This window comes from Hakea prostrata, chromosome 3 (genome assembly GCF_041222555.1).
Source record: "Hakea prostrata isolate BN-2017 chromosome 3, UWA_Hpros_2, whole genome shotgun sequence".
NCBI classification, from domain to species: Eukaryota; Viridiplantae; Streptophyta; class Magnoliopsida; order Proteales; family Proteaceae; genus Hakea; species Hakea prostrata.
Genome location: NC_142602.1, coordinates 50,882,869 through 50,910,454, shown reverse-complemented (window position 1 = coordinate 50,910,454; position 27,586 = coordinate 50,882,869). Strand labels below are relative to the sequence as shown.

The 27,586-nt window shown below is 38.3% G+C and overlaps 1 pseudogene across 1 annotated transcript; it reads right to left on the bottom strand.

Annotated features, from left to right (window-relative positions):
- Window positions 1-21,255: 21,255 nt before the first annotated feature.
- Window positions 21,256-22,289, bottom strand: LOC149022424 (LOB domain-containing protein 15 pseudogene; annotated as a pseudogene). The gene is made up of 3 exons (XR_016172062.1): window positions 22,276-22,289; window positions 21,779-22,028; window positions 21,256-21,681 (listed from the first exon to the last, which is right to left on the bottom strand). The product of XR_016172062.1 is annotated as an LOB domain-containing protein 15 pseudogene (transcript).
- Window positions 22,290-27,586: the final 5,297 nt, after the last annotated feature.

The following is a 27,586-nucleotide window of genomic DNA, read 5'->3' as shown; positions in this document are numbered from 1 at the left end:
TTCTTATAGTTTCTTATCATGATGATACTGATGTAAGTACATTAAGTACAGTAGGACCTTGTTCATGTATTCTCATATTACTTGGATCATGTATGAATACTTACTCTTGTAATTTACATATTCAATTGATCATGTTTCTGTGTATCTTTCTATATGTTGGAATATCAGTTGTGTATGTTATGACTGAATTGGGAATATGATTGATTAGGTATGATTTGGGATTTGGGGAATGTCCTTTTGACATTTCTATCCTTGGACATCAGTGGAAGTTATCACATCCACCCAACCAATACCCCATTGGGCATACCCGGGTATGTGATCCACAGCCCCACGGATCAAGTATCGAGCAACCATGCCTCCCACATAAGCGATAACACAATCATGAAAAATAATAATCAAGGTAAAAGCATATAATAAAAGAATCATGGATAAGATAAACAATTAATCAGAGTGCGAAATATAATGAAATCAAAATATACATAATCCAAAAAGGAGAGAGAGAGAGAGAGAGAGAGAGAGAGAGAGAGAGAGAGAGAGAGAGAGAGAGAGAGAGAGAGAGAGAGAGAGAGAGAGAGAGAGAGAGAGAGAGTCACTCTCTCAATGGCAGCGAAAAGTAGATCATTCAATTTAAGGTTACGAGTCCAAAATTTAAAGAGTAAATCCATGAAAGTTAATTACAGATCCAAGTCTTAAAAGAAGAATTTAAAAGATGGATAGTTAAACAAAAGATTCCTCTGTCACATAAAGTATGTTCTCATAACTATAAATATCATAAGTCCAACACAGCTGCTCCCACACCCATGTTGGGCTAATCCTAGTGTAAAGCATAATCCTCTTCGGTACCCTCACCGTGATCTTCGTAGTTGCCACTACCCTGAGGGTAGTATGACTCATCGTAGGGTGCCTCAAAGGACGTGCCATCAGACTCTTCAAAACCTATGGAATAGTCTAACAAAACAAATGCACAAAGGAATAAGTTCAAAAGAACTCAGCAAGGTAATTAATCCATAATACATAAGCCATATGATACAAGTCGTAACATGATGCGAAATGATATGAGAGAGATGATGCAAATATGATTCTAACTCTACGTATGCTAGTCTCTAGGCTAGACATGCTTTAAGTCATAGCACCATACTTCCTTGGGTAGGTCTCAAATCACTCTTCCCTCAACCATCTCGGTATCTTGGGTTCTCCAGTGGGAATTGGGTCCTGCATCCCTTGGGACAATCCATGGCTGGGGTTTAGGTCACCACTCTCTCACATCACCATTGGTATAAGTATTGGCGCATGTCACAGTAAAGCCTAGCCCAATGCAAGTCATCTACTCAATCATATCATGTCAGATCCGGATACGTCCATTCCTCACCCCAAGTGATCCTTTCCGGTATCCTTCACACTAGAGTCACGGATATTACTCACCGGACTCATCAACCCCATTGGTCATCCACAAATAGTAGACAGGAAGCTCTCACGTCCTCTCACGGATATAACTCACCGGTCTTGAGCGCCCGTAAGCCCAAGTCTAACTATTTGCAACCCTACCAATAATGGCCCCTTTCAGGTTTCCATAATATGATTTATGTCGTCTCAAGGGTTGGTTACCGGTCTTTGAGTGCCCATCAAACCATACCACTACCACGGGTCATTCGGTCTCAATACCCTTCCGATTCGGGTCTGATACGACAGGGACATCCTAGCCATACATCTAGACAAGTCCTATGTATGTCAGCCAATAATTCGGGAAAGCGTCGATGGACACCTTCGGAGAACATCCCATACTACTCCCTCTGATGTCCAAGGACATAAATGTCAGTAGGACATTCCTCAATCCCAAATCATACTTATCCAATCACATTCTCAGTTCATCATATCACATATACATAATACATCACCATATTGAAAGACATATCATAACATCGCATGATCAAATGTATAAGTAAATAACAAGAATTAAATAGACATGATATACAAGAGTAAATAAACATGTTGCTACTGTTACAAGGTAACTACAATAGTCATATGATGTCTAAATACAATTAATAAGCTGAGCATACTAAGTTGTCAACATCAGTGTATTAATCACATAGTCTATGTCATATGGGTATAACCGTCCTTACCTTAATTGAATCGAAAATAATAGCAAGTACCACTTAAAACCCAACTTAATGCTTGAACCCTAAACAACATATATGCAACATTAGAGAAGGAAACAATCAAGTTGGAGATCAAATGGAGCAACACGAGCAAGTATAGAGTTTCTGTCCTCATCTGGTCGACTAACTGGTTGAGTGACTCAGTCGACCAAGCAATCGACCAAGATGAACAGTAACTGGCTGAATAGTGAATTTGGCCCGAAACCGATCTTCCGGGGCTTGGATCAATCCAAAACTTGGAGGGATTGATTATAGTAGTAAAAGAACACTATACAATAAATATTATCATGATCCAATGGTCCAATTAGGAATACCTAAATTGAGACCCTATGTTCTATATGCTAAACATCAAGAATTGAAATGGAATTTGTTGCAATGGCAAGGAATGATGGGGAATCAGCTAAGGAAGTGATAAGAACTAGATTAGAATCATAAACCAATAATAAATCAGATAGCATACATCTACACATTAGTTTAGATTAAAGAACAAGCTGAAATGAAAGGAATCAAGGAAATGCAATGCTAGTCATTGAAATGGAAGCATAGCATAGCAAGAATGGAAGGAAAACAATGGCAATGAAAGGGAAAACACATGACCAAGTGTTTGCAAGGTTGCAGCACTTTAGCCATGGTCTCAATAGCAAGAAAGAGAAGAGGAATGAGTAGAATAGAGGATGAGAGAGAGAAATCATACCATGAGGAAGCAATGGAGTTGGAATGCAATGATTGAGGCCAAGGATCTTCACCAACTTCAAGGAATGGCTTTGGGAAGGTCACTCCTCGTTCTCTGGAGTCCCAATGATTAGAATAGGGTTCTATTCATGAGGTCCCAATAAGTAGGATTAAAATAATCAAGAATTTTGGAACTTTCGCATTTATTAATCTGCTGGTCGACTGATTGGGCCAGTTGACAAGCCTGAACAGCAACTTCAGATAGGGAATTGGAAGGCCAGACTAATCCAAATTGAGTTGGGTTTTCTCCTACAAGTCAATCAACAAGTCTAGATTAGAGAAATACCTTTGGAACGAGATCGGCACCGCATCACGCACTTCAACTAAGCTTCCCCCTTTCTAGGTATAGTTTCTCACTGAACACTGACAGTGTATCCAAGTAAGGGGCATCACTATCAATATCCATAGGCTCTGAGTCATACACCGAATCTTCAACTATGAGGGCACACAAGTCTCTTCTTCCACTACTCTTGGTCTTCGGTCCTACAAACAACAAGGGATCCAGGTCGGGTCAGGTTTAGGATAGGGTCGGATTTCACAAAAGTGGTATGGGGCATTTCCTATGGTGCCCTTTGACTCTTTCCCGGATTATTGTATTTCATAGCTAGGGCTTGTCTAGCGGTGTTTGGCTAGGATGTCCCCGTTATATCAAACCCGATTCGGAAGGGTGTTGAGACCAAGTAACTCGTGGTAGCAATGTGGGTTTGTGGGCGCTCAAGACAGGTAACCAACCCGTGAGAGGACATGGATCACACTGTGAGGGTCATTTGTTGGTAGGGTTGCAAGCAGTAGACTTGGGCTCATGGGTGCTCAAGACCAGTGTGTTATATCCGTGAGAGGACATGAGAGCTTCCCATTTATTATTTGGGGATGACCAATAAGGTTGATGAGTTCGTAGTCCAAGTTGGTTGTAGACATAGGATACGCTGACTCTAGTGAGAAGGATACCGAAAAGGATCCCGAGATGGGAGGAATGGAAGTATCGGACTCTGACTTGATATAACCAAGTATAAGACTTACATTTGGCTAGGTTTTACCTTGACATTCGCCAATACTTAGACCAATGGTGATGTGAGAGAGTAGTGACCTAAACCCCAGCTAAGGAATGTCCGAGAGGGATGCTGGACCCAATTACCACCGGAGAACCCAAGATACCGAAATGGTTGAGGGAAGAGCGATTTGAGACCTACCCAAAGAAGTATGGGGCTATGACTTAAAGCATGTCTGCCAATAGAGACCAGCATACTTAGAGTTAGATTCATACATGCATTGTCTGTTTCATATCATCTTGCATCATGTTATGTTGTGCTATCATGTTTTACTAAGTTGCTTTGAGATAACTTGCCTTGCTGAGTTCTTTTGAGCTCACTCATTTTTTTGAAAATATCTTTGTTAGACTATCCTACAAGTACTGACGACTATGAAGGCCAATACTATGAAGCGTAAGCAGATGATGCATACTACTCTCAAGGTGCTAGTTGTGACGAAGATAATGGTGAAGATTCCTTGCGTGATCATGCTACACACCAGGATTAGCCCTATCTTGGAGTGGAAGCGGTCGTGTTTGGTTCTCTAAAGTTTATGTTTATAAAGGTATTCTTTATAAGTCAGAAGAGACCTTAACTTAGTTTGATTATTTCTTTCTTTCCTTCCTTTTAGAATAGGTTGTAATCTTTTCTTTTTAGTTCAAGCTACATTCCGCTGTGTTATGTAGAGTGATTTTCCGCACACTCTACATTTTGATTATTATATTGGTATCATTCTTTCCGCACTCTGATTATATTGTCATTCTCTATATCTTATCTTGATCTTTTTGCTTATATAATGTTACATTGATTATGTCTTGTTCGTGATTATGTTATTGTGAATGTGGGAGGATGATTTCCTCGAATATTGGATCTTCGTGGCTATGGATCACACACTCGGGTATGTTAGGTAGGGTACTGTCTGGGTGGATGTGACAGATATGAGTATTGGCGCATGTCACTGTCAGCGTCCCATACCACCTCCACTAGTGCCCAATGACAAAAATGCCAAAAGGGCATTCCACAACCACACTTAACCAATCACATCACATCATAATTCCCTAAATTTCACAATAAAGTCCAACTCACAATTGAATCAATCACATTCATACAAGTATGAAATTTACATAATGAAACATATTCTGGAATTATAGAAGTATAACATTATAGGAAAAGTATTATTACAATAGCTAACACTTGCATACGAGTTCTAACATATCAAAGCATGAAATCGTGTTAATTGTGAGTGAACACACTCACCTTGTATTTGATTCGAAATCTCTGAAAAATCAGGTCAAAGGGTAAGTCCAAAATCACCAAAACAACCCTAAACAAACAAGTATAGAACATAAGGATCAAACCTAATGATCAGAGACAAAGCGAAGGAAAAATAGAGCAAAGTTGTTGTCCTGGTACCCTTTGGTCACTTGGGGCAACCAAGCCTGCTACGTACGCACAACAAACTCCAATTTTGGTCAAAAACTTCTCATTTGAGTTAGGAACACTCTAAAATTATTAGGAAAATTTCTAAAATAGTATACTGAGACTATCTTGCATGATCTAAGCATCTAACATGGTCATTAGAGTAGAAATCTATCGGATCACATAATAGGCTTAATCCAAAATCTATCTGTAGATTTCACGAATAGACTAGAATGAATGGAGATTCATTATAAAGATAAGAAAACAGTAGATTATGGTCGAAAATTCACTTAAGAATAGATCTAGCATAAGTTAGAGATCAAACAATACAAGTAGAAATAAGATCATGAAGATTATACTAGGTTTAATACTGAAATCACACTGTGTTGTCCACGGGAAGAATAGAGTGAATGTGAATTCACTCTAAGACTATGAGGATTAGAGATTAGGTCATTACAGTAGTGTAAGACCTTCCTCACAATCACAACAATGGGTTGAAACAGTAGAAAGAATAGATCTAGAGAGATAGATGTGAATACTAACTTTGTAGAAGAATATTTCAACAGAGGAATCCCTCACAGATGCTTGGGATCAACCTTGGCCTTGAAAATGAAGCTCTAGGGTTCTTCTCACGTTCTCCAATATCTAAGAGGAAAAGTGGTATGAATTAGATCGAAGTTTGAATATATAGGGCTCTAAACACCTAATTTCCCTAAAATTAACAAAACTGCCTTGGCCAGTTTTGGTCTCCTAGGGCGACCAAGGCAATGCATTTAGGCCAATTGCTGAATTTTGGTCTCCGAAGGTGTCAACACGTACTCAAAATCCATTTCCCAAGTCCATCTTCATTCAAGCTACATCTTCTCTCAAAGTCATTTAGGGTTTCCATAATAGGATCTCCATTATCAACTTCCATTGGTTCTTGGTTAGACCTAATGGGTTCAACTGTGAGGGTCCACAGCTATCTTCGAGTCTTCAGACCTACAACATAGATTTTCGGATTAGGGTTTGTGAGGGATTTCACACATGTAATCTATGAAATCATTCTATAAAAGAGAGCAAATTCCTGTGATGGGGGACCGAAATTCATAGAGGAGGAGCTGCTGGAGACATTTTCGAAGAGAGAGTTACTGGCTCATGGAGGATCTGCCGTCTAGGCTGGACTTCTTCTTCCTTTAGAGTGATGTTTCCCTTAACTTCTTCTTCTTCTTCTTCTCCTCCTATGATGTTCTAAATTTTCTGCTACTAGGGTGTAGATGGATCCCTACATGAATTAATTTATGAGTTTCTTTAATTTTTAATTTTTATTTTGCCCACTTTAGAGGCAAATATTTCACTTGGCAAATTTTATGAACTTGAGATATTACAAAAAACCCAATGTTAAGTTTCTAACCTTTATTATTAAGCTGAAAAGTGTTTTGACCTAAATGCCCTTCTTACTTAGTGGATACCCAACCCCTAGACGGGTCACCCATCTTCTTCCTACACCTCACTGGAAATTCCACCACAGCTTGCGACCACCACCCCTTCCCCTACCAGCAACTACTACCCCACCTCCCCTGAGTTGGGCCTTCGAACTCAATGAAATTCCTCTACAGGTGAAAATCCTCTTCACAATGAGAACTTGGAAGACAAGATGAAAGCTGGCGGAGTAGCCGCGGAGGTGGGTGTTGGCCTTTCTACCTTGGCTTCTAACACCGCCTTCTGTTTGCTGCTTCTCTCTCTATCTCTGGATTTTTTTTCTCTCTCTCTCTATCGGTTCCATTTCTCCTTTTTGTTCCCCTATGGTTTCGCTTGCTTATTACCTGCTTTCTTACCCTCTTCCTTTCTCTCGATCTCTTTTCCATCTTCCGATGGTCCCTCGTGATGGGTTTTGGATCTACTCCTCGATCCATTCACTTTCTCCATTTCCTTAATCCTTTTTTACATGAATTCCAATGCAAAATCTTTTTTTTTCCCTTTTCCTTTCTTGTGCATGGATTAGATCTTTTCTTGTGATATTTGCATTCAACAAAGCGGTTTCGATGCAAAGAAGACAACTTTGATCTATCCGTTTGAAAAAACTAATTGCCCATCAAATAATTATGAAATTTTTTGAAATTGAATGTCTTTTTTTCTTCAATATGACTAGGGAAAATAGTTGATCCAACACCGCAACCAATTCAAACTTCAAATCGTATTCTTATATTTGTTGTTCCATATGCGTTTCTACTTTAACACTTTTAGGTATTGTGTGCTGTAAAAATATTTGCTATTTATAAGCTCCTTGTTATTTTCCTTCGGACTATCAAGTTTCAGGTTGTAAATAGTTAGGCGGTTTTGCTTAAACATTGGTTAGTTTCCTTAGAATGGAAGATTGTGGCAATTCCTATCATGGCTTAGACTAGACTTGTCGATGCAGATTCTGAACAATTTAGATGATCTAGCTGATGTTGTTCATGCTGGTGTTCTCTCCTCGGTGGAGGAAATCCATTGAGTCCAAAGGCTCAACTTAGGAAGGTGGGGTGGTGGTTGCCGACAAAGGAAGAGGTGGTGATTGCCAACAGTAGTGGGATTTTCGGCGAAGTGTAGGAAGAAGATGGGTGAAGGAGAATCCCTTCACCCACCTAAGGGTTTTGGGTACACCGTGAGTGAGGTTTATTTTGGTCATTCACATGAGTGAGGGGATTTATGTCTCAACACATGAAACCTTAACAGTAAAGGTTAGAAACTTAACGTTGGGTTTTTTGTAATTTCTCAAGTTCATAAAATTGGGCCAACTGAATATTTGCCACTTAAGTGGGCAAACAAGAGTTTGGGCCCAAGTTAAGTGGACAAAAAAAAAATCTTAAGTTATTGATTTCTCTCTTTCATGCAATACAATCCTCTATTATTTGCTTTCTTTAATCTTGTTCTCAATGTCTGAATTCCTAGCTGACATTCATGAATTTCATGTTATGTTTTTATACATGTACCACTAGAAAATGCCTGGTAGACCTAAGGTTGAAGAATGATAAATTAAATCTAACTTGTAATAGGTTAGATGGTTTGTTCAACATTGTTAGGGATCCTATGATTCATGCATTACATTGAATTGATCTTCTATGCATAAAAGGTAGAAGGGATTTTGTGTTCTAAGAACCCTCAAGCATAATAGGTGGGGTGATCTAATTTTGTAATCGTGTTGGCAAGGGTAGAGAGTAAATTGATTGTATGAAGGGTAGGGATTGATATATTATGATATGTTTGGTGAAATCAAAACCCTAGTGTTTTCATTAATTGATTTGATTAGTGTTTTGATTCATGCTTTTGTTAGTATAATCAGTAGTTAATCTTAGTTAATTCTTAGTTTTGATTGACTAGATAATTAAGGTGTTTTTGAAAGTTAATGTGTAGTTTGACTCAACTCGATCCTCGTGGGAACGATATCCCTCTTACTTCTATACTACTTGGGCGACCTTGTGCATTTCCGAGTATAAACGCAACGTAAGTTATTTAAAGTCTAGTGTGATTATGATACTTTGAAAATTTTTGGATGTGCCTATTATCTTTGTCACCGCCCTTACAATAAGAATAAACTGGAATTTCAATCCAGACTGCAAGTATTATTCATTTTTAGTTCTTGTTTTTAAGAATACAAGTGTTTTGATGCAAGGCCTTAACAATGAGATCCCATCCCCACGACCTAAAAACCTACCTTCTCTACTAGGTCCTTCAGTTTTATACCCCTCTAAGGCAACTACACCTTCTCCACAAAGACCACCATCCCCTCTCTCAGCTGAGTCTTCCGTATTCCAGCCAACCTCATCCTTGTCCTCTCCCACCATGGAAACCACCCCAACCATTTTTATGGCTCCTCCTACACCCTTTTGCAACCAAAACAAATTAAGTTGATCTTCCCTATGATCCCCAGGAAAAACTACCAGTAGACCCACCTCCTCCCTTCACCAATATCCCTCCTCCAGTAAATTCACATCCTACAATTACTCTGACCAAAGTTGGTCCACCTCCCCTTAGGGCCATTGTGAAATCCAGCCCTATCCTAACCCTAACCCTGACCCGGAAACCCTGTTGTTTGTAGGTCCGAAGACCCGAAGTAAAGGAAGAAGCCAACTATGGGCCATCTCAGTGGAAGGCATGGTGTTTGACCCAGAACCCATGGAAGTCGATGATGGTGTTCCATACTTGGAAGCTTGTTCAGAATAGGGCTGCAACTGGGCCGGGCTTTTGCAATCCCAAGCCCAGCCCTATATGTTCTAATCTGAGCCCATTCCCGCCCTGACCCTAGTTCAGGGCCAAGGATTATTGTCCCTGGCCCTAAGCCCTACAGGGCCAAGCCAAGCCCATTCCCGCCCTAATTGGCCCTAAATGGGCCGGGTCGAGATGGGTTGGCCCTGATTGACCCTAATTGCCCCTGGCCCTGACCCTGATTTACCCTGACTCTGATTAGCCCTGATTGACCATGTCCCTAGCTCTGATTGGCCTTGATTAGCCCTGATTGACCTTGTCATTGACCCTAATTAGCCTTGTCCCTAGCCCTGATTGACCCTATCTTGGCCCTAGCCTTAATTGATCATATTCTTAGACCTAAAATAACAAATGTAAATTCATAAAATAATAATAATAATAAAAGGATCATAAGTAAACTAAAAATAAAATTCATAGAAATATAGATGATTCAAGCTCATACAAAATGATAAAATAGTCAATAAGTTAATAGTGTTGCTTTAAACATAAATAAATTCATACTCCATAATTCTATATTGATCTCTAAAAGTCTCTTACTGCTTTGATGATGGAAATTAAAAACCTCTCCCATTACTTTGGTGATGGAATTGAAAACCCCTCCCATTAATATCCTTATTCAACAAAAAAATATATATCATATTCAAAACTTTGTTAACAAGTAAATCAACAATAATTTAGTTTTGATATATTGTTTTCGTGGTTAAGGAAAATTATATTTTAGTTACAAACATAGCTATTTGTCCTTAATAAGTTTTTTTTTTCATTGAAATATCACATTGGAGGCAAAAGAAAGATGCAAATATTCATGATGAGAAGTTGGGGTGTAGATTTGTTAGATATAAATTCTCTATATACTGGCTTTTATTATTTAAAATATATTATCCACTTATAGTTATATCAATGTTAATGTGAAGATTAGGGTAAAAATCTAATACATAATCATGGTCAAATTAACATTAAGACTAGAGCCGAAATTAGGGTCAGGATCGGGCCAAAATCAGGTGGATGCTTACTACATTGGTAATGAAGATATAATTTATGACAGGTGTCAAATATTCACCCATGTAGATTATAATTAATTCATCTCCATATGGGTGGAGGGTCCAGACTCAAATCAAGGCCAAAATCATAGGCCTAGATCAAGACCAAGATTAGGGCCAATATTAGGGCGAGGATCAAGGCCAAGATCAAGGTCAGAATCAGGGCAAAGATCAGGGCTAGAATCACGGCCAAGATCAGGGCCAGAATCAGGGCCAAGATTAGGGCCAAAATCAGGGACGGGCCGAGATGGGCTGGGCGGGCCTGGGAGTAATCCCAGGCCCGCCCTTGGCACTAGTTCAGGGCCATAATATTTTGGCCCTAACCCGCCTTTAGGGCCTAAATCTTTAGCCCAAGTCCTATTCAGGCTCAAGGCAGGTTTAGGGTGGGTCAGGGCCACCAGGGCCAAGCTTGCACCCCTAGTTCAGAACTAGAAAGGAAACTATACCTTGTTGAAGATGAGTCTAGTTGATGGACTTGAAGTATAGCTAGACATGATTCAAAGGCTATTCTCTATACTAGGTAAGTCATATGTTGTGTTGAGAGAAGCTCATTAGGTTTGGACTTGAGTTGGCCCTTCATTTCCCTATTTTGGCCTTGCTTACTGGCTTGGTCGACTGGGTGGTCCATTGGGCCAATCGACCAACAAGGGTCGAATCTGACAGAATCTTCTGTTAGGTCTATTGATGCTCTATTTAATATGAGTACGAGTTTCATAGACTCCTTTGTTTCTAAAACCCTCAGAGAACGTGGAAGACTCTCTCAAAGCCTCTCCTTGGTGATTTTGAAGAACTTTGCAAGATCTCAAGCTTTTCATCTCCGATTCTCCAATCTAAGGTTAGTCATCTCTCATGTGTCTTATAAATCTACTTCTTCTATGATTTATTCTTTATGAATGAGACTATGAAGAAGATGCTGCATCCTTGCAACCATCTCTTCTATAATCTCCTTCCATTATTAAGGTTTTATGACATTTACATTGATCTTCGCCGTGATCCTTGTAAAACCCTCATGAAATTATCATCATTCTCTAGATTAGATTTCTTAAGCATGATAGATCTGTTTTCATGATGTTTTCATGTATGATCTCTTGCTTATCATCTACTAGAATGAGATCTGATCATCTTTAATTCTCCATTGGATTCATAGCATGTTTTCATCGAAAACTAGGGATTTTACCAAATTAGAAAGTCATGGTTCCAAATTAGTAAGTAGTGTTTTTTATCATTGTTAGTGGCAAATCTATACTACTTTAGTGTTAGATTATTGTTCTAGAGGTTTCCTCTAAGTTTCATAGAGTTTCGGATCTTGTAGATTAAGTTTCGGATCAAATTCACATTTTTGCTTCGTACTATCTCAAGTGGTCGATTGGTTGGTCGACTGGACCAAGCTACCACCCAATCGACCAAGCAAGTCAGTAGCTTTGTTTTTCGCTCGATTTGATTCGTTTGATCTTCGATCTTGTAGGCCTCTTTCCTAATGTTGTATCTATGATTGTTTAGGGTTTAGTTGCTAAGTTTGGAACCTCTCTCTTTGATCTTTGGATATTCATCAAAGCTATTTAAGTTAAGGACAGTTATTTCCATAATTACATAGTTTGCGTGAATCATAGTTTCTATTTTGGATTCTCTTAGATTTACTACCATAAATGTATTTTATTATTATTCTATTACTGATGCAAGTACTTTGACTACAGTAGTATCATGATCATGTATTCTTTTGATTATGAATACTTATTCTTATCAATTACATATGCGATTGATCATGTTTATGCGTATCTTTCTATATGATGAGATATCGGTTATGTATGTTGTGACTGATTTGAGAATGTGATTGATTAGGTATGATTTGGGATTGGGAAGTGTCCTTTTGAAATTTCTGTCCTTGGACATCAATGGAAATAGTATGGGATGTTTTAAATGGGGCCCTTTGACACTTTCCCAAATTATTGATTGTCATACCTAGGGTTGTCTAGCAGTGTTTGGCTAGGAATACCTCTGTTATATCAGACCTGATTCGGAAGGGTATTGAGACCGAATGACTTGTGGTAGCAATGGGGATTCATGGGCGCTCAAGACCAGTAACCAACCCGTGAGGGGACATGAATCACATTGTGGGGGTCATTTGTTGGTAAGGTTGCAAATAGTAGACTTGCGCTCATGGGCGCTCGAGACCGGTAACCAATCCGTGAGGGGACATGAGAGCTTCCTGTCTATTATTTGTGGATGACCAATAGGGTTGATGAATCCGTAGTCAGGGACTATGCTAACTCTAGTGTGAAGGATACCGAAAAGGATTGCCAGGGACGAGGAATGAACGTATCTGGATCTGAGTTGATATGACTAAGTAGATGACTTGCATTGGGCTAGGTTTTACCCTGACATGCGCCAGTACTTAGACCAATGGTGATGTGAGAGAGCGGTGACTTATACCCCAACCATGGATTGTCCCGAGGGATGCCGGACCCATTACCAAACGACGTTGTGTGATTGAGACCTTCCAAAAGAAGTATGGTGCTATGACTTAAAGCATGTCTACCTGTGGAGACCAGCATACATAGAGTTAGATTCATACATTCATTGTTTGTTTCATATCACATTGCATCATGCTATGTTCTGCAATCATGTTATTTATGTTGTTGTGGATTAACTTGCCTTACTAAGTTCTTTTGAATTCACTCATTTTTGTGCAACATTTTTGTTAGATTACTCTATAGGTACTGAATATTATGAAGGGCAATATGAGGAAGCGCAAGCTGAAGAAGTGTACTACACGCAAGGTGCTGGCAACTATGAAGATCACGTTGATAAGTCTTCGTGTGATCATGTTACGTACCATGATTAGCCCCACTGTGGAGTGGGAACGTTTGTGCGTGGTGGATGAAGTCTATATTTATAAAGACGTTCTTTATAAAGTAGAAAACATTTAGTTTAGTTTGATTATCATTTCCTTACTTTCCTTTGAGAACAGTTGTATTTTCTCTTTGATTTATGAGCTACTCTTCGTTGTAACTGTGAAGTGAGATTCCGTCTCACTCTATTCCTTTTTGATTATATATACATCTAGTATCATTTTCCACACTCTGATTACATTGTCATTTCTTTCCTTATTTGGATCCCTTGTTTATATTAGTACACATTGATTATAATATGTTCATGATTATGTTATTGCATATTCCTCGATACTTGTTCTTCGGGGCTATGGATCACACACTCGGGTATGCCAGATAGGGTACCGGCTAAGTGGATGTGACAGCCATACTTGCTTTTGGCATTGAACCTAACCTAGCCCTTGTTGAACTAACTTCCTTTACTACTACAAATAATCCCCTCACTTGCATAACGCAACGGATGACAAGTTTATAACTCTCTTAAAGAATGGGACCTCGTCTCTTGTCCATCCTCTGGTTCAACATAATATAATTGGTTCTAAGTGAGTTTTTTCGCATAAAAAGAAAGGCTGATGGTTCTATTGGAAGATACAAGGCCAGATTAGTGGCTAAAGGATTCAACCAATAGGAAGGTCTAGATTATAATGAAACTGTCAGTCCTATAGTAAAGCCTACTACCATTCGAGTGGCATTATCTATTGTTGTTTCTAGATCTTAGCTTATTTGATGGTTAGATATTCAAAATGTTTTTCTTTCATGGTTTTCTAAATGAAGCTATTTATATGAAGCAGCCACCAAAGTTTGTTGACTCTCACCATCTGAATTATGTATGTGAGCTTCATCAATCTCTATATGGACTCAACCAGGCTCCTTGTGCTTGTTTTGATTGGCGTAACTCATTTCTTCTTGAATATGGTTTATTGGATCCAAAGTTGATACATCACTTTTCGTTTATCATGGTAACGTCGACACCATGTATATTTTGTTTTATGTTGATGATATCATTATTTGTGACTCCATTCTCACTTAGTTTTTGCACAAGATTGGTTCTATGTTTGCCTTAAAAGATTTAGGCCCACTACACTACTTTCTTGGCATGTTCATTTCTAGAGGTGCTGATGGCATTAATTTCTTCCAACAACAATATATGTGGATACTCTTCTAAGGGCAAGCATGGCTAAAGCAATCATGTGCCACTCCAATCTTGACCACTACACAATTGAGTAAATTTTCAGGAGAACTCATGACTTATCCTATTCTATATCATAGCATTATAGGGATCTTCAATATGCTACCATAACTAGACCTGATATTCAAATTTGTAGTTGACAAAGTCTTGTTAGTTCATGTAGAACTATGCTCTTAATTATTGGACTATTTTTAGGTTTTTCTTTACAAAAGTTACCATTCAATGTTCCAATTAACAAAACTAGCTAAAGCTGAATATGAATTTACAAAACTAACCAAAACAGCAATTTTTCATCTACTCTGGACATTTTTACCTCCAAAACAAACCACACTCGAAGGGTGAAAATTGCTATTTTGTGCAAAGGGGAGAAATCACTATTTTTTTCATCCCCTTTGGACAATTTCATCCCCATGTTGATATGTTCAATTTTAGGGTAAAAATGTCCAAAGGGATGAGAAATCACTATTTTGGTTAGTTTTGTATACTCAAGCGCAGTTTTAGCTAGTTTTGTTAATTGAAAATTTGATTGGCTACTTTTGTAAAGGAAAACTAAAAGTAACTAATCACATAATTTTCCCAAAGAATTCTGTGTTACTTGAAGGGCACTTCTTCTCATGAGATCATTGTCAATCACCAATCTAAGATGACCTTAAGAGCCTTTCTGGACGCTGATTGGGCTGGCTGCCCTGATGTTCGAAAATCTATAGGGGGTTATGCTATATTTCTGGGTTGCAATATGGTCTCCTAGAGCACCAAAAAATAGGCCATTGTTGCTTGTCAAGCACTAATCAGAATATTGTGCCTTGACCAATGCTGCTGCAGAACTTACTTGGCTCCAACCATCTTACAACAATTATGTATATTTCTGCCTACTACTCTAATGTTGTGGTGTGACAATGTTGGTGCGACGTATCTTACTGTAAATCCAGTAATCCATGCGCATATAGAGCATGTCGAAATTGACTTTTATTTTGTTTGGGATAAAAGTTGGTAAAGGAGATCTTTGGGTTTGCTTCCAATCCACCAATGACCAACTTATCGACATCTTCACGAAGTCTCTCTCTTATCTAACAGTTTATTGTCCAACCTCAAGGTCACTTAACCACCCTTGAGTTTGAGGGGGTGTGTCAAGAATATTTCTGGCAAAACCCTAGCCGTCATTTCTCCTTAGGCATATGTGGGCAGCAAGAGTTTTACTTATCTAAAACACATCCACATGAGGCACAAACATTTGACTCTCACCATAACTCTTGTAGAACCCTAGCTGCCAGCTAATGTGGTATTTGATGTAAGCCTAACCTCTAGAAGAGTTGTAACACAACACACCCAAGTGTAGCTATTACTCCACAAGCACAACCACAAGAGTCCTAGACGGTTGAAGAACAAGGATTCTAGAGTGAACAAAATCTCCAGATGGGAGATGTAACACATGCATACTCAATCAAGGAAATTATTCTCTCTCGTAGGAGTAGGTTACTTCAATCAACCAAATCACGTAGAACTTTGTTCACAACATTTCTGAGGAAATTTAGGCAATGGATAATCTAACAAGTCCATATTGGGATAAAATCACCAAGAAAAAAATAGGCTCTCACAATGGCGCTTGCAGCAGAGGAACAATTTTGGTTCCAAAAATCAAGAGGTAAATACATCACAAATGGAGATAGAAACACTAGGTATTATCATCTATCCTCTAAACTCCATCGACATAGGGGGAAGATCGAGAACATTGAACACAATGGTAGAATAGTAAGTACCCCTCTCGAAATTGCAAATGTTTTTTCAAGTTACATGCAAAAGTTGTTCACCTTTTCAAAACCTATGGGTCCCTCTTTCATTGAATGCTTATTCCAGAATATGTCCAGCTGTGTCAATCCGGAAGGGATATCATGACCTCCATCGTTGGAGGAAATTAAAAAGACTGTTTTCTCTTTGGATCCCCATAAAGCACCAGGAATGGACGGCTTTAATGCTTTTTTTTAGCAGAAACATTGGGACTTAATTAGTACAGATCTTTGTGATTTTATTCTGACATTCTTTAATCATTCTACACTCCCCTTTGGGGCAAATCACACACTTCTGTGCTTCGTTCCCAAAAAAGGAACAAGGAAAATCGGTTGTCGATTTTAGACCTATCAGTCTTTGTAATGTTAGATACAAAATTGTGGCAAAGGTGTTGGCTTGTAGACTGAAACCTCTTTTGAAAGAATTCATTTCCCCGTGTCAAGGAGCACTTGTGGAAAATAGACAAATCTCAGATAACATTATGTTAGCCCAAGAAATTTTCCACTTCATGAGTAAGATGAGAGGAAAAATGGGGCATGTGGCTCTCAAGCTTGATATGTCAAAAGCCTATGATAGGGTGGAATGGAAGGTGTTAACAAATTTTTTTTTATTTTGGGCTTTGATCAGAAGTGGTGTACTTTGATTGATTCACTAATTTCTAGTGCCTCCTTTTCAATTAAACATAACGGTAATCTGTATTTCTGGTTCTCAAGAACCCGAGGATTGCGTCAAGGCTGCCCCCGAGTCTGTATCTCTTTTTGTTCATCATGGAAATATTATCTAGGCTTTTGAATGAATATAGAACCCTCAATCTTTTTAAGGGTATTAAGGGATATCTTTTTAAGATGTGTCAAGCTAGAAGGGATATCTTTTGAATGAAGAGCTCCAGAGATTTCTCATCTCTTCTTCGTTGATGATATTTTTATGTTCTGTCAGGTGGATAAGGAAGATGTTTTGGGCCTCAAAGCGGTGTTAGAACTCTTTTCTGACGTCACAGGTCAAGAAATTAATTTTGAAAATAGTGGGGCCTTTTTTAGTAGAAACGTTCTTTCTAGCGAAAAGAATGCGATCTTATCAACCTTGGAATCAATGAAATGAGAAAAGACTCAATTTATCTAGATTCTCAGCTGATACATGGTCGATCCAAAATGAAGAATATTCAGTTTGTAACCAACAAAATGAAAAAAAAAAATGGCCATGTGGAAAGCATCAAGCTTATCTTATGTAGGAAGAGGAGTATTGCTACAATCTGTTCTTCAAACACAATCGTTATACCACATGCAGTGCTTCAAATTCCCAAGTACACTGGTGAAAAAAATTGATTCATTATACCAAAAATTTTAGTTGGGGAGCCCGACAAAGGAAAGGCAGCTAACACTTATCTCGCGGGATTGATGTTGCCAGCATAAAGAAAATGGAGGTTTGGGTTTTAGGAAAATGGAGGACATCAACAAGGCACTATTACTTAAGGGATGGAGAATGCTTAAAAACCCATAAGCATTATGGGTACAAACTCTGAAGGAAAAATACTTTCCAAACACCACACCTTTTGATCCAAAGGGAATGAAGCGAAAGGGATCATGGACCTAAAATAGCATTTGTGGAATACTACTCAGTCTCGAAAAAGTGGTATGGAGAAAGGTAGGAAATGAGAGGAATACATCATACTAGTTTGATCCATGGATAAGAGACCCAGTAGATCGAACATACTTAACACTTGATACAGAGCTATGGGCAAGAAACTCAACAGTTGCACAAGTGACAAGCTCCCTCAACCATCTCAACAGGGAGTTACCTCTTCCTCAAATTTCTCAATTTTATGACATTTCCAACATAATTCTATCTAATGAAATAGAAGATTGGATGTCTCTTATTTCCAGTAATGGAGAGTTCTTTGTCAAACTGGCAAGGAAAGCCCTATCACAAACAAGAGAGATATCCACATCTAATACACTTAAAAAATGGTGGAAGTTTTTTTGGAAATTATCCCTTCACCCTAAATTTAAGATGTTCTTTTGGCGTCTTATAAATGCAGGGTTACCAGTTAAAGAAACACTCGCTCAATGGATGCCGTTGATCCCAATATGCGAGTTGTGTGGAAAAAGGGTGGAAACTATGTGGCATGTTTTTATTTCATGTGATTGGACAAAAAGAATCTGGGCGGCGGGGCCCCTAGGAATCAGAACAGAAAGGCTGTTACACACATCTATCACAGATTTGTGCAATTCTTTCATTCTAGATCCTGGGATTGACAAACCAACTAAAAAATGGATGGTGTCGGTTTTCATAATCACCTGTTACTTTGTTTGGAAAGAGAGAAATAACACAATCTTTAACAAAATCACCCCCAGCCCCAACAAAGTGTTACATAATACTTCCATTTGGATCCGAGATTTAATCTTAACACAAATGAAATTGCTGACACCACACACAACGAGACAGTTGTAATGAGTGATAACCAAATATTTGCTTTTATAAAAGTGTCACTAACTTGAGTGAACTATCAACTTTGATGTGTGCAGGGTACATAACTCAGTACTAAACAACGTTAGATGGAGTGTTGGACTATTTTAGAAAGGACAGCTAAAGTATGTCAGTACAGGAGGAATTGGGAAGGGGAAGTATAATTGAAGCTCTATTAGTTGGGATAAAGGATGGAATAGATCAACCACAACAAAATAACATTCAACTGGATGAAATATGGTGCAATGAGAAGGATGTGCTAGACCTACTCTCACCATGGAATCACAACAAATGACCAGTAGCTTATGTCCCGCTTTGGTAAATATAATATGTAATATTAAGAATACTAACTTTAAGGGTTTTAGTCAGTCTACACTCCAACAATGGTTCACTTATATAGCATCCGTATCCTTCGTAGAATATCAGAAGACATTAGTTGTATTAGATACTACTAATCTTTGTAATTGATGCCTTAAGTAATAGTAAATTTTATTCAGCATAAAAAATTAAAAATTAAAAAACTTTGTGTCATCTTTCTTCTTTTTCTCTTGAACGTCTCTCTCTCAACCGAATTACAAGAATCTATTAAAAACATTTGCAATAGAAGAATTTAATGGAGTCCTGAAAAGGACAGGATAACATGCCACACTTTCAAGCAACCACGATGGGGGACCAAATTCTGTCACATCCCTACAGGATTCATAAAATCATATATAAGTATATCTCATTAAACAAATGTGTAGAAAAATACTTAACACTTCCCTATGATTTTTCAAACTAAAAACAATTGATGGCGTTGAACTCCACACGCCAAGGAAACCCAAAAATTTATTTACAAAGTATAACTAGCTGGCAAGATCATTGACTATCCAACTATACTGTACAATAATCTCTCTCAATCTCCCTCTCTCTCTCTCATATGTAGTATTTCTGAGCTTCACAAAACTAAATTAAGCAAAATGGATTTTCATGAAGTTATTGCCCAACTTATATATTACCTTTGGTGAATTTTTGCAAACATATTTTCTATATTTTGATGGGTAAATATGAAAACTGATTGCACCACTGTATAAGCAAGACACTTATATATATAAGTACTATTATATATACATAAACCTAAGTAGATAAGAGTCAAGTTACAAATCATGGTAAAAGTGCATGTAAATTCAATTTTTATTTTCACCTCCTTTTTTAAGCAATTCTATCCAAGTCGCGAGACAAAGGTAAGAGGAGCAAAAAGCCCAACTAACAGGGGAGTGAAAACTGATCATTTAGTCGTGCTCGCTGCAAATCGGGCCCTCGTTACTAAATGATCCGCTACTGCATTAATCACTTTAGAACATGAACTTACTCTATGAACATATTCCTACACCATAAGTAAAAGCATAACTAGTATTTACTCTATGAACTGAAAAACACAGTGGTATACCTCCATATGAACAAAAATGTATACACGAGACACAAAATCCTTTCAATAGCTTGAAAAGGAAACTTGACAGAAGGTTCTAGGGGTTTGGGGGACGGGGAGGGGGGGGGGGGGTCTGGACATTTACCGATAGCTCCATGACTCATGAATTAACAAATATGTATAAGTTGAAGGGAGGGAGGCAAAAGGTATGGTTTGTGATTTTTATTCATGCAGGTCATAGAAACTTCTGAAATTATTTTTAATTTCAGATAAAACAAAAAATATGTATCAATTTTCAGGAGTTTCTCTGACCTACATGGGAGAAGAATCACAAACCATACCCTTGCCTCCCTTTCTTCAATGATGCTTCAAGGGCACAGAAAAGCATGTACCGGAACCCCAGAAGACAGCTCAATCAACCAGATATCTGCATGTGCAGAGAGACTTCAGCCTGTCCATTTTATAGCCCCTAAAGCAGCCGGAGTAGAATAGCCGGAAAAACAAACTTGTCACCAGTGTCTTCATCATTGTCTGGTCTTAAACTCCTAGTTTTGTGCTTCTGTAACTGGTTCTTCTTCTAGGATTCTTCTTCGAATCATTTTTGTAATAGAAAATAAAACAAGATACAGCAACAAAGAGTCCCCGAAGAGGCTTATAAGGTGAAAATATAATTTTTATGTTTCAGAAAATACAGAAGGACATTTGTCTTTCTTTTAATTTGATGAGCTATTGAATAGATTCTAATTAATGGATGGTACCGGAAAAGGTAAAATAAGAATTATCTGGTTGATCTTAGGAAAGAAACCCACCAAGACTTAATAGTGTTTTAACAGCTTTTTCAAGTCATTATTGAAAGTTTATGATTCAATATTTTCTTTCAATAAAAAAAAATATAAAATGAAGCTTTTAGCCAAGAAATTTTAGCGAAAATAGGAGATATTTTCAATGGTAATGGAACTATAGTCGGCGGTGGTAGATTGTGGAGTATACATGGTAGTAGAAGTAGAAGCAGTAGAGGCAGCTGCAATAGCAGTAAAAGAGGGTGTATAAGGTGGAGGTAAAGGCAGTGAAGGATGAGGCGGTGGCGGTGGAGGTGGTGGTGCAGCAACTGACACTGTTCCGGGAGAAAACAAACCGGCATGTGAGGATGAAAGGAGATTATTAATATTTTCTCTATACTTGATTATCTCAGCTCTCACTGCAGTAAGCTCAGCCTGCAAAGACTGAATTTGATGTTGCAATGCTGAGATCGCACCCATGCAACCATAGATTGGATCCCTAAGCCTCATGTTGGCCTCGTAAACAAGACTATTTGCTGCATCTGCTCTCAGGCTCTCTGGTACTTCCTGGAATAATTGATGAGAAGAGAGCAAAATGGGTTTCTTTCTGAAAAAATATTAGAAGCTAAAACACAGAGAAAGGTAAAGAAGGTTAGTTTCTCACCATTAACATCTTGGAAACATTACTTGCACCAAAAACTTTATGAACAGAAGCGAATTTCTGGGGCTCGTGAGGTGAGAAGTAAGGAGAGAAAGGGCATTCTTGAGCGCACCTTCGTCTCAGAAGCTTACAGGCAGCACAGGGTGTTATGGTATTAAGGGACCCAAGAGATCCCAACAAGTTTCTCCTGCCCATCTAAAAAGATGCATCTGCTTCTCTCTTGATCTTCTTAGCTATCTCATCAAATCTCTCTCTCTGAAAATGTGGGGAAGCAAGAAAAACAATTTTCAGAAGGAAATTTAGTTAATTCTTCAATAAAGGAAGTGATATTCGTGGTTTTTTGTGCACCCATTTTGTAGTTGATGGAAAAAAAAAAGTTCACAGAAGATCATGAAAACACTAAAAAGTGAGTAGTGAGTGAAAATTAGGCTTCGGGCAGTAATGCTTATGCAGAGAGAATCAGTGAAAAGTAACTGTTGATTGTCTTTCTTTTTCCATACCTGTCTCTGGACATTCAAGCAATCTAACCATGCTCCTTGGTGATGGAGAGGAGTTGAAGAGAGAGAGAGAAGGCTTCAGGGGAACAAAAAAGGAGAATATCAAAGAAAGAAGGAGTGCTTAAAAGGCAAGTTAACAATGGAAAGTGGGCCAATGTCCATAAAATAATAAAACAAAGGGTTGTGGTAACTATGCTTGTCTATTCGCTGATGTACGAGGATTGGACCGTGAAGGTGAATTTTTAGCAGAAGACCAAGAAGAAGGAAGGAAGAAGGAAGAAGGAAGCAAAAAAAAGAGAAAGAGAGAGAGAGAGAGAGAGAGAGAGAGAGAGAGTTATAAGTCAAGGATGTAAATATTACCTCTGCTTGCTCATGTGAAACTCTTTCTCACTGTTGACTTTAGAATCAGACAACTGACGTGGAACAAGGGAAAAAACTTTGGGCCAATGCGGGATCTATCGTGGGTCCCATCTCATAAAATTTTATTATATTTTGACGTGTGGGGCCTACATTAAAAATTTAGGTAAATTAAGTTGAAATTCTAACGGAGATTTGAATTTCCATTAATAAGAATGAAATTTTAGGAAAATGTTTAAGGATTAAAAAAAATCAATGATTATGGTAAGATCTGATAAAATCAACGGCTGAATCATAATCATTGAAATGAATACTAGAAAAATCGTGAGTGTGAGAGAGAGGAATAATTTGAGAAAGAGAGTGAATACTGATAACTGTGGAGAAGATTTCAAAAAATTTCAATATCTACTAACTACTCCAACGTGTGAGAAAAAAGAGAGAGAGAGAAGAAATAGAAATAAAAAAGGAGATTCATGAGAGAATGAAAATATAAGAAGAAAAAAAAGAGAGAATAAATAGGAATAAAAGAGGAGATTCATGAGAGAATAAATATGAATGAAAATATAAGAGAGAATATGAGGAGAAATTCATGGATCGTGAGTTAGTTTTGAATTAGAATTTAACCATTTATTTCTTAAAACTAGGAGTTTAATGATAACCATTTGATTATGATTAAGAATGATATTTGTACCCATCATCTATATTTTAAATTTTTATTTTAATTTTTGGAGGGGGCTAAATAGTGGTATTTCACACGAAAAAAATTAGAAAAATATGTAGACATTTTTAAATTTTCAAAAATCCAGGGGCCTGGCCCCCTCGGTCCCTACCTGGCTCCGCCACTGTGCGTGGGTTTGCTTGAGGCTTCAGCAGCTGGTGAGTTGTGGTGGGTTATTGGGAGTTGGAACTCTTACTATGAATGCTTAGTCGTGATCTCGACCTTTGGTTATTTATTTGGATTAAAGTGTTTTTTATTTTCCACGAGGCCATTAGGCAAAGAATTAAAGTGTGCATTAAAATAGTAAAAGCTAATCAATGATGCTCAGAGATTTTGTTCACTGTATTCCTTCCTAACATTTTATGATTTTGTTTCGGTTCGGTGTCATGAATGTGTTGAACCGTTGAGCATATTTTGAGACTGTCAGATCGAGATTTCGGTACTGTTGATTTTTAACCGTCGTGATTGAAATCTGAGTTGATTTTCAACATCAAGATTTCTATCCGTCAGCCCTTCTTGTATCGCTTTTCTAAAATCTAACATTTCCTGAATTTCTCTTCTTTTCTTTTCTTATTTCTAAATGAGTAAAAACATTTAGTTTAGTGCTTTTCTGATTCAGTACTCTAGCGAATCCAGTGTGCTAAAATGCATAGATATAAATTTTGTGGACAAATTGATAAAAAGGAGAGGTTAGTAAGAGACTATCCAAGACTAAATACAAGGATTCTCAAATATAACAGTGAAGAAAGGGGTTGGGTTGTCCTCTTATGCAACATGTGCATAAGAAGATGGCTACTTTCACCGTTGACTGGTTGAAGTTTTATAATTCAATAGTTTTGGTAATACTCTATATGTATCAATTCAATTTAATTGACAGGGGAAAGATCGTTACCTGGATTCGCTTTCCTAAATAATAAAGTATACGAAGCGGAAGTAAATCTGGATTCACGTTTTCGTTCCACCACCAAATCTCTACCGGGATAATTCCACAATCACAAGAAAAGGGAAGTATTTCCACAACCCAAATGCCGTGTGGAAAGAAGATGGAAGATTGATCTAAGGCCAAGGAAGGAAACCTCAACTGAGTTTCTCCTTCCTGCGTTTCTTCGAGAGAGGGAGAGAGAGATGGGAGCAGCCTCCTTTTCTTGGAAAAACTTACGAAATGTAAACACAATGTGGTGGCTACCAAAATATATAACCCTATTTTGTAACCGCCCTAATAGTGAGTTTTCAAATTTACCCTTGGGCATTTAATTTATTAATTATATTAATAAATTCCAACAGCTCCCACTTGCACAAAGGCAAGTGTTAATCTTTCAATGTGTCCAAGACACACATGTATATCCCAGATATACATATTCAATCTCTCTGCTATATATCCCAGATACATAGACCTTTTGTGTCCCAGACACATATGTATATCCCAGATATACATATATATATTGATCTCTTCACTATCTATCCCAGATACATAGACTACCTGTGTCCCAGACACTAATATCCACAAGTCATACTGGCAAAATGGGTTGTGCGACCTGTGATATAACTGCACACGTGAGCCCCAAACTAGAAACCTTCCCAGAAGGCCAGAATGGCACATCACTCAAAGAAACATATCAAATAAGTATTAGTATACTACAGTGTCCTAGGTTTATTCAAACTCACCAGACTGAAGGTATCTCGATCCCTCTGAGAGATCACCTTCTTGTCCTTAAAATGTTCACTACTGTAACACATACAGTTGGTGTGAAACCCAGCCCTAACCTAACCCTGACCTTGACCTGGTAACCCGGTTGTTTTTAGGTCCGAAGACCCGGAGTAAAGGAAGAAGCCAACTATGGGCCATGGATGTTGATGATGGAGTTCCATACTTGGAAGTTTGTGCAGATTTGGAAAGGAAGCTGCACCTATCTGAAGATGAGAGTAGTTGAAGGACTTGGAGTATTATCTGACTTGGTTTGAAGGTATTTCTACACACTAGATATTTCACTTGATATGTGTGCAAAAGCCCATAAGGTTTAGAGCTCATTTGATCCTTCAATTCCCTGATTATTCCTTACTGTATGCCTTGGTCGACTGATTGGTCGACTGGACCACTTAACCAAGCACTCGACCGAAGGATTGTTAAATCCGAGAAAATCCAATTTTAGGGTTTTCACTTATATTTAAACTCTACTTCATGTTTCTTTGCTACGGCTGCCTCCTAAACACTTTTTGAATGTGAGAAGACCTCTCCGAAACTCTCTCTGATGATTTCGAAGACTCCTCTGCAGATCTGAAGCCTCTCATCTCTGATCTGACAATTCAAGTTTAGTAATCGCTTCGACATTACGAATTTCTTTTCTTCGATCTTGTTCTTGATTGAGATTAGGAAGAAGATGCTGCATCCTTGCAACCATCTCTTCGTGATCTCCTTCATTTATTTGAGATCTATGATCATCATCATGACCTCAACCCTAGCCGAATTAATTTCTTGAAACCCTGACCTTGTATGATCTTTCTAGAAACCCTTGGTAACCTCCCATGCGAGGGAAACCTCATGGGTAATATTTATGTTAATCTAAACTAGATTTTCTATGATTTCTTGTTATTTTCTTGATAGAAATCATTCCCTTTCATCCTATAATCATAACCTTTTCATGAGAGCCATAAAAATTGAAACCCTAATTTTTCCGGGTCAAATCAAGAACCCATAGTTTGACCATGATTTGATGTTTTTATCTTCCCATATGATTCTAATACATCCTAGGAAGTTCCCCTTGAATTTCAGATCAATTCGACTTCAAACGAAGAAGTTATGACCAAATCAGTTTTAGCATTGCCGTACTGACTCGGTTGGTCGACTGGGCCAGTCTACCAAGCACTTGACCAATGATGTCAGTAGCTTCATTTTTCGCTCAATTTGATCCGTTTGCTCTCTGATCTTTTGGGTATCTTTCCTAATGTTGTATCTATGATTGTTAGGAGTTTATTTGCTAAGTTTGGAGTTGCTCTCTTTGATCTTTGGATTATCTTCGGCGATAATCAAGGTAAGGACAGTTATTTCATAATAACATAGATCGCATACTCTCTGGTTTCTACTTTATGAAACTATGAGTTTGGTTACTGTTCTTGTACTTTATACTTCTGATGTACTACTGTAAGTACAGTAGCACTTGTTTATGTATTCTTTTTCATTATTCAAGTATATGAGATGTTTATTACTGCTTGATCGAACTATGCTTTTACATTCTCTTTTATATGATGAATTGTTGGTTGTGTATGTCATGACTGATCTGAGAATGTGTTTGATTAAGTATGGTTTGGGATTGGGAAGTGTCCTTTTGATGCTTCTATCCTTGGACATCGGAGGGAATAATATGGGATGTTCTCCGAAGAAGCCCATTGACGCTTTCCCGAATCATTAGTTGTCAACCTAGGGTTGTCTAGCAGTGTTTGGCTAGGATGTCCCCGTTATATCAGACCCAAATCGGAAGGGTATTGAGACCGAACGACCTGTGGTAGCAATGTGATTCACGGGCGCTCAAGACCGGTAACCAACCAGTGAGGGGACGTGAGAGCTTCCCGTTTACCATATGTGGATAACCAATAGGGTTGATGAGTCCGTAGTCTGGGACTATTAGGACTCTAGTGCGAAGGATACCGGAAAGGATCGTCAGGGACGAGGAATGGACGTATGTGGAACTGAGTTGATGTGACTGAGTAGATGACTTGCATTGGGCTAGGCTTTACCTTGACATGTGCCAGTACTTAGACCAAACGGTGATGTGAGAGAGTGGTGACAAAATCCCCTACCATGGTTTGATGAGGACTTTACCCAATTACCCCTGCAGACCCAAGATGCCAGGATGGATGAGGGGGAGTGACTGACGACCCAAAAGAAGTACGGTGCTATGACTTAAAGCATGTCTGCCAATAGAGACCAGCATAAATAGAGTTTAGATGCATACAAACATTATTTGTTTCGTACTGCATTGCATCTTGTTATGATTTGCTGCATGTCATTTATGTTGTTATGAGTTAACTTGCCTTACTGAGTTTCTTTCGAAACTCATTCCTTTTTGTACAATGTTTTGTTAGATTATTCTACAGGTTCTGACTACTATGACGGACAATACGATGAAGCGCAAACTGATGAAGCGTACTACACGCAAGGTGTTGGCGACAATCAAGATTACACTGATGATCCCTCGAGCGATCAAGTTGCATACTATGATTAGTCGTAACGTGGAGTTGGAG